This window comes from Nicotiana tabacum, chromosome 3, assembly GCF_000715075.1.
Source record: "Nicotiana tabacum cultivar K326 chromosome 3, ASM71507v2, whole genome shotgun sequence".
NCBI lineage: Eukaryota > Viridiplantae > Streptophyta > Magnoliopsida > Solanales > Solanaceae > Nicotiana > Nicotiana tabacum.
In genome coordinates this window covers 101,396,557-101,405,428 of record NC_134082.1, presented here as the reverse complement: position 1 = coordinate 101,405,428, position 8,872 = coordinate 101,396,557, and positions in this window count along the sequence as shown.

Genomic DNA, 8,872 nt, shown 5'->3' with positions numbered 1-8,872 from the left:
GAGAGATGGTTAGATTGGATGGGCGTAGTTGATCGATCAAACTACAATGATTGGAATGAAGACAGACAGACTTCCGTGCGAAAGACAGAACAGAAAAACTTTATTATTATAATATTGCATTTTTCCTAAACTTCGTCAAGCCTATCCGCTTATTTGTTCCAAACCAGAGTTTCTAGTTTCAAGATCGCGCTTTTAGTACGCATGTGGTGAGATGTTCCAAGACCGGTATCTGCTGATTTTTCCATTCCTATTATTCAAAAGATTCACCAGCTATAGGGCAGTTAGCATAGACATCAAGTAAGGGCTCATAGGCTACTCATGCCAAATATCCGATTTATTTCAAGGGGAAGATATTTTCATTTCTGTTCACTTATATTCCGGACAGTCACTGTATTTTGTTTCATTCACTAGTAAATGCTCATGCACTTGTGACACCAGGTTCTGAGATGGTCACAGGAATTTCTAGTAGTTAAATTTTGTAAAGACATCCTCATTTATTCAGTGGAGTTTAGTATTCATTATTTATTTGTTTAAAGGAAATAATTTCAAAATAAATAAAATGAGAAATTGATAGTAAATTGTTGTTGGCTTGCCTGACAGTGGTGTCCGGCGCCATCACGACCCTTAGTGGATTTTGGATCGTGACAACATGGTATCAGAGCACTAGTTTCCCTTAGGTCTCACGAGTCTAGTAGAGTCTTGCAGATCGGTATAGAGACGTCTGTACTTATCTTCGAGAGGCTACATGACTGTTAGGAGCACTTCCTTTCTTGATTCCTCATCGTGCGATTTGATTCCTTGAGGCTTATGCCCTTGTTTCCTTCCTACTCAATCTTACGCGACGCGAACCGCTTGTTATAAATCGAGAATTGAAGAATGGTAATGGTACTACAGATGTGGTGCGGGATGTTCCTCCTGGTATAGTTGGTTGGGCTATTGTCATCGCCTTGCGGAAGGATTTTTCTATCATTTCAGCTCGGTAGTTGTTCTTCTAAGAGCTTGGAGGCTATGCATATGTTACTATGATGCTCACGATTGGTTATCGCACAGTATTGACTTGATGGTAGGATACTTGCTTGTGTGTTGGGGCGGTGAACGATTCGAAAGAAAGTCTACTCAGTGCACGATTCAGAGATCTGATATTTTATTTCCGGCAGAGGAAAAGCAATTGGCCTAGGGATGTCCTGTCCAGATTTGGAGTGATAGTATAACAAGACTTGGTGATTTCAATTGTGATGGGATTTTCATCTGCGACGTGGTGTCGTCGTCCTCGATTGTATGTGTAAATTCGCAGGTGTTATGGTCCTCTGCAATTTGCCTTTGGGGTAAGATATTGTGAAATAATATTAGAGAAACGACTGTTAGATATCGCGGGGTGCAGTGGTTCAGGATTGAATCGGTGTTTCTAATGTTGACAGCTCGAGAAAGATGATCTTCAGAAGGGTTAAAGTTAGTAGCAATTTGTGGGTTCAAGTGCTACGAAGATAGATTTTATTTAAGGCAACAACTGAGCAGCAAAAGATGAGGAAGTACATGTGGGGTGTGCCAGGCAGTGGTTAAAATTTCTAAAAGGCCAAGTATAATAAGCAAAGGTCGAGTAGTCGATTAAAGGGGTAAGTTCCGCCAATATAGGAGAGTGGCGGAGTTGCATACGGGCTTTGCGGTAGGATGACTACGCACCATAAGGAGAGTTTGGAATGATTGGGAATTTTAGTGATTGGTGATTGGGGCCTACGGATTTAATTTGAAGTATGCGCTATTATGCGGCAGGAGATTTGATATAACGGAAAGGAGCTACTTGAAATGAAAAAGGATACAACATAACTTTGAATTGGAAGGATGTTGCTGCACATTTAATTGATATCCACGAGGGGGTGGATGGACTTGTGCAGCTAGAGAGTGAGCTCGAACTCAGGATGGGTTATTGATGTCGTAGTGATTGTACCCCGTGCAACAGCGTTGGAAGATGTCGGCACGTAAATTCCACAAGGGGGTTATCTCCAATGAGCAGATCGGCGGTCCCATGGTTGGCGAAGCTTCTGCGAAAAATTCTATTGGTTATATAGCAAAGAGATCGGTTGTGCGAATGTGGTTGATGATTCAGAGTATAAAACGGGGTTTTACAGAAAGATTCTGAGAATTTTGGCAGTTGATTGCGCAAGGTTATATCAATAAGAGATAAAGAATCCTGGTGAATTCCAGAGTGGTATAATAATGGCTTCAAGCTAAGTGGGAAAGTCCCAACGCCTATGATTGGGTTGCATGGTTAACTACTTATGGGGTTTCTGGTTATTAGCATATTGATGAGTTATTTCAGCTACGGGAAAAGAACATAAGTGGTAATTTGAGCAAAGGGATTGTTAAATGTGTGCTATGGTTGGCCTTGTCGGCTCATGTTCAGACTTGGGAAAGGATTCAGGCTTTGTGACTTGTATAGATGCGGGTTTCAAGGGAAATGATTCTGCCGGGTGCTTCGTCGAGAGGGTATTCATGTGCTAGAAGATTCATGAAGTTGATTATATTCGGGGCCAAGTCAGAGTGGGTGACTCTCAACAACGGTCCTAGTGGATGCAAAGGTTAAAGTGTGGTGCCTAATGATTCCAAGCCTATAGGTATGGTTAAGAATCAAGCTTTTGTAGCAGCTTATGAGAAGATGCCCAGAATGTCCTATGATATTTTGACTTGCAGTGTAGCATTTGGGAGGAAAATGAGAAGAGACTTTGGATTCATAGAGGGATTTTCAGAAGGAACATACCAGTTAAGGATACGAATGTGCACACAAGGGAGGTATGAAATGGTTTGTGGGATTTGAGACGGCATGGTCTCGTGATTCAAGGTCACTGGGGATAAGTGCTGATGGAGTGTGTTATGTGTTGAATGGAGTTATTATTATTTCTAAGATAATCAAGGATAAATTTGAAGAAGATAGATTGGTTAGCCATAGTTGAATTGGCATATTAGTGGTAGTGATTAGTTCCTTCGGCGTGATCAAGTTATCCAAATGATTTGTGACGGTACATGTGAGGCTTGTCGACCGCTGTAATTGATGTTGTTCAAAAATATTCTACTATTATGGCCTGTTATGTGTAGGCAGATCTGGAAGGGCTATGGTGGCTTAGACCACTACTTAGAGATTTGCATATTCTACGGTTATGAGAATTCACCTGTGTGTTGCTATGATTAACCTGATGTGAGTTAAGTGAAAAGTTTTTATATGATGAAGTATTAATCTATTAGTGGTTCCGGAATTATGATGAAAATTGTGTTCTATCGTATATTGGCATGTTGGGTGCAGTGAGTGGTGTGGAATCTGAAGTGAGGATCAAGGTTACGATCCGGTGTTGACAAGGATGTCATGAGCTCGGATGAGAAGGAAAGGAGTTTGGATGTTTAAAGTGAGTTGGTATTGTCCTCAGCGTCACCTGAGATCGGTGTTTTGTAAAAAAGGCTTTGCATCATGGTTAAGGATTCTTGATCGCTTTTCAGCGGCCGGTGGTTTGGATGTACAGACTTGTTATCTGTTACGGAAGGTTGTGGGAGCGTGCCCCACGGGAAGGTTGTATAAGTGTGGCATGTAGTCACTTGATTGATTGAAGAGTTAAACCAAGTATGAAGATTGTAGTGATGTCGTTAAATTGAGAATTGATGCCTGAAGGGCACTCGGTTTATTGGGTTGTGGACTAGGAAGGATTACTCCGGTTATGATGGTTGTTCTTGTGTGTTATGAGAAAAAAAGGAGGGAGTTATTATGGACCTTTGAAAGGTTATTAGCCTAGTTCAGTGTGATTAGAATAATCTTGAGGCATGTGGATGGATTTAAATGTGAATATGGGCTCTATATCAGGCCAGATGTGTTCATTTCAGCAATACGCTCCTTATTGAAGAGTAGTCAGTGTGTTATTTCGTTGTCAACTATTTCATGTAATGATATATTTCGTCGTGTGAGTTGTGAGACTGCTTGGTGAATTTCTTATGTGTTGCGGTTCCGCGTAGCGATGATGTTATATGTGCAGAATAGCTCTTGAGATTCAGATCGTATATCGCACCTTAGTTGTGCTCAAGTGTTGTAGCTTATAACGCTATATGTCTCCCCAGGGATGGTATTATGCACTTAGCGTACTTGTGACCGGTATTCGGTATTTTGTTGTTATGAGCAATCTAGCTCGGTGTGTATCTCCTTATGTGAGTTTTATGTATGGATCGGGTGGCACGCCGCCATGTATATGTTGTTTGGATCGGGTCATGCGCCGCAACAGAGTGATGTTGAGTACAGTTCCCTATATCTGTTTTATGTGTTTTGTTTCCTATTTTTCTGAGGAAAACTCATATTAGCTGTGTGCCCGCGTCGCATGTATGATTCGTGAGCGGGGTAATTGGATTTCCTTTTCAAATTTCGTTTTCCTGTTGTATCGTGTTCGAATTAGTAGCCTATTGGCACATTGTGGCATCATATGAGACTTTTGATCATGTCTGGGATGGCTTATTGCCTGAGCAGTTCGTACTAGGTGAGGCGAGATCATTGGATTTAGGATCAGTGCAATCTGATTATGTGAAGTATATTAAGGAGTAAAGACCCTTATTTGGGTTAAGAATGAGGTGATGGTTCTTGTTAGGAGTATAGACCTAATGATTTGTTGATTCGGCAGTTGGTTATGAATTTCTACACATCTCTTCCGTCGTGGCGGTATTATAAGAGTTAGAGCAAGACCTATGTATGTCATGAGGTGCAATGGGAGCATCAGATTCGTGGAATCTAATTTGACCAGTGAATGTTATTGTGGTTCAGTGAGTAAAGTGGTGCAAGGTGTGAATTTAGCAAAAGTATGCAGTCATGTCTTGGTGCAGCGTGTAGTGATTGATACGGTGAGCGTATGTTGGAAACAGGCATAGCAGAGGATTCCGGATGTTGGAATTGGGCTCTACGGCTTATTTGCTTAAGTGAAAAAAGATATCTTCAGATTGATCGAGCTAGGGTGCCCAGCTGAGTTGTGGTAGCACGGGTAGGTGCTCGAGGTATTAAACAGTAATTTCGAACAACTCCAGCACAGTTCTTAGCACGTTTGAGGACGAACGTATGTTTAAGTGGGAGAGAATGTAACGACTCGACCGGTCGTTTTGAGCTCTAGCGCGTTGTTCAGCGGTTTGAGGCCATGAGCAGCTTCACTTCAGGTATTATGACTTGTGCGCATGGTTGGAATTGAATTTCGAGAAGTTCAGGGTTGAATTGGAAAGAGAATTCTCATTTCGGAAGCTTTAAGTTAGAAGAATTGACTAAGATTGAATTTTTGAGTAAAATGACCTCAGAATCGGGATTTTAAGGTTCCAACAGGTTCGTGTGATGATTTCGGACTTGGGCACATGTCCGGATCAGGTTTTGGAAGACCTGGGAATGTTTTGGCACCTATTGTGGAAGTTAGCATTTTGGAGGAATTTCATAGGTTTGGGTTGAAGTGCATCTCAGTGTTATCAATGTTCGTTTGGGATTTCGACTTTGGGAATAGCTCCGTATAGTGAGTCTGGTGTTGGGAGCGTGATCGGAAGTGAATTCGGAGGTTCGTGGCTCATTTTTGAGTCGTGTTTGGCTAAAGATAGAAATTTGAAGGTTTTTGAGAAGTTTGACCGGAAGTGGACTTTTTGATATCGGGGTCAGAATCTAATTCCGGAAGTTGGAGTAGGTTTGTAATGTCAAATGTGACCTGTGTGCAAAATTGGAAGTCAATCGGATGTGATTTGATATGTTTCGGCATCGAATGTATGAGTTTGAAATTCTAAAGTTCATTAAGCTTGGATCGGAGGTCGATTAATGATTTTAGCGTTGTTTGATATGATTTGAGGCCTTGAGAAAGTCCGTAATGTATTTTGGGACTGGTTGGTATGATTGGTTGGGGTACCGGAGGCCTCGGGTGGATTCCGGGTGGTTAACGGATCAAATTGGAACTTGGAGGAAGAGCTAAAGTTGCTGGTTGCTGGTGTAACCGCACTTGCGGCCCAAGTTTCGCAGGTGCGGAGCCGCAGAAGTGGACAAAGGGGAGCAGATGCGGTGGTGAAGGGTGAAGGCTGGGACCGCAGATGCGGTCAGGTCATCGCAGGAGCGGGACCGCACCTGCGGAAGAAAGAGCGCAGAAGCGGAAATGGGCTGGGAGCCCCGGACCACAGAAACGGCATTTGGTCCGCACTTGTGGGACCGCAGAAGCGGTCAAGAGACCGAAGGTGCGAAAGGATTGGAGTCAGTGAGCTCTCTTTAAAAATCGAGTTTGGTTCATTTCCACCAATTTTCACTTCGGTTTGGACGATTTTGGAGCTTTTATGAGAGAGATTTTCTTTTATGAGCATGTAAATTGGTAGAAATTTGGGGGTTTGAGGAAAACCTAGAAAATTGATATTCTTGTATTTTGACCACGATTTTGGGTATAAAATTGAGAGTAGATTATATATTTGAGTTCGTGAGGTTGTGGGTAAACTTTATCTTCGAGAAATTTCGAAATCCGGGCAAGTGGGCCCGAGGGCAATTTTGTTAACTTTTCGATCGGGGTTAGAAATTGTTATAAATTGGATTGTAATGGGTAGTTGAACATATACTAATGGATTTGCATAATTATTGGCTAGTTTTGGAGCACTTAGCATCGATTCGAGTCTTTGGAAGGGCGTGGAATGCCGGTTATGGGTCTTCGGAGCGAGGTAAGTCTCCTTTCTAACCTTGTAAAAGGGAATTGTCCCCGTAGGCGAAATAATTGGTTATGTGCTCCTATTTGTGGGGGCTGCATATGCACGAGGTGACGAGAGCCCTTGCGTAGCTAATATCATGTTTAAGTCCCCGTAGTCTAGGACCCAAAAGCATGTTATACTTGGAATAAATTGTAATCTTAATGATAGTTGAATTGCTTAAATCTTATCGAATTGGTAAATAAATTTCTAAAAGGATTAAACTTCATTTTTCTTAAATCATTAAAAGAGAATTCGCTTTTATTTGGATAAACATTCCCCGATAAATTCATAATTGGCTGTTTGAATGTGTGTATCTATGTATGCCCGCATCGCATGTATGATTCACGAGTGAGGTATTTTTTTATTTATGTTGACCGCGTCGCATGTATGATTCACGAGCGGGGTAATAGATGCATCTATGGTTCGCGCCGTTCGACCCTCGGCAGTGCACATTTTACATTTATGTTGGATTGGGCCATACGACCTCGGCATGATATGCGCATGCTTGTATTGTTACCTGGGATTTATAAATGTTGATATTTGCCTTTCCTGGCCGGATATAAATTGATAAAGATGATGAAAAGTAAATCTTTGGAAATCCATTATTATTTGGGAAGTTGTCTACCTGCTACCTGGCTTTATGAGTTTATAATTGCTTTATAGAATCCATGATCTCCTCCTATTTTTACAAATATTATTATTGGACCACTAGTAAGTGTCGAAGTCGACCACTCGTCTCTACTTCTTCGAGATTAGACGGGATACTCACTGGGTATACGTTGTTTTTGTAATCATACTACATTTGTTGTGCATTTTTGTTGCACAGGTTCATGTGTGGATAGTGGCATTGTTGGTACAGAGACTTAGGTGAGCTGCATTATCAAGACGCCCCACAGTCAGCAGAGTCTCCTTCAGAGTATTGTGTTGTATTTTCATTTCTGTTCACTTGTTTTCCGGACAGTCACTATATTTTGTTTCATTCACTAGTAAATGCGCATGCACTTATGACACCGGGTTCTGGGATGGTCACGGGAATTTCCAGTAGTTAAATTTTGTAAAGACATCCTCATTTATTCAGTGAAGTTTAGTATTCATTATTTATTTGTTTAAAGGAAATGATTTCAAAATAACTAAAAATGAGAAATTGCTAAGAAATTATTGTTGGCTTGCCTGACAGTGGTGTCCGGCGCCATCACGACTCTTAGGGAATTTTGGGTCGTGACAATTTTTACCGCAAATACGCCTTTCCGAATTTAAAAGGGTGATAGATGGGAAAAGCGCAAACACTCATCAAGTGTTGCTATAAAGCCCGTTTGGATTGGCTTGTTTTAAGTGCTTTTAAGCCAAAATAGTTTTTAAGTCATTTTGTAGTGTTTGGATAAAGTAAAAAAGTGCTTTTAAGCACTTATTTTTAAGCTAAAATGACAAAAACAAGCCAAAAGCAAAAAGTTAGAATTCCTAACTTATGGCTTAAAAGCTATTTTGGCTTAAAAGTAACTTAAAACAAGTACATCCAAACGGGCTCATAGTATTGATTACGCACGAGTAGAATATGATGTTGAGCATGATATATGCAACAATAAATAGCATGTTGTCAAGTATTTGCACGTAAAAAAATGATAAATGTTGTATTTCAATAATTGAAAGACAGTTACAAAAAGAAAACAAAGAGACAAGTCAGTTTCAGAAAGTAAAGGAAATCATAAATGCTTAAAAATAAGCAGTTAAATCCAAATAAGGAGGAGGGTGCACGGGATAAAGCGTGATTAAGACTAACTCACAAAAAATAAGTTTATTATGGTAAGAGCCTAAAATGTCCCCACCAGAGTCGCCATGTTTTCGGGCCCCCTTTTTCCTTTGCGGAGTCCGGGTTTCGACATTCATGGGGAACAACTCATTTCCTTTTGGGAATTGGGTATTTGAAGAGTCGCCACCTAACAGATTAAGGTGCGTTAGGGCACCAAGAGCAAATAACTCAATTAACCATTTTGCATTACCAGAGATTAGGGTAAGGACTCAATATAACCTTGAGGGGAAGGTGTTAGGCACCCCTCGCGGTCCACAATGATGGGTCCCGGCCGAACTTAAACTATGTGAATTAGTCATTTAACAAGTAAGCGGTCTCAACACATATTTGTAAAAAAAGGTAATTTACACAGTCTAAACA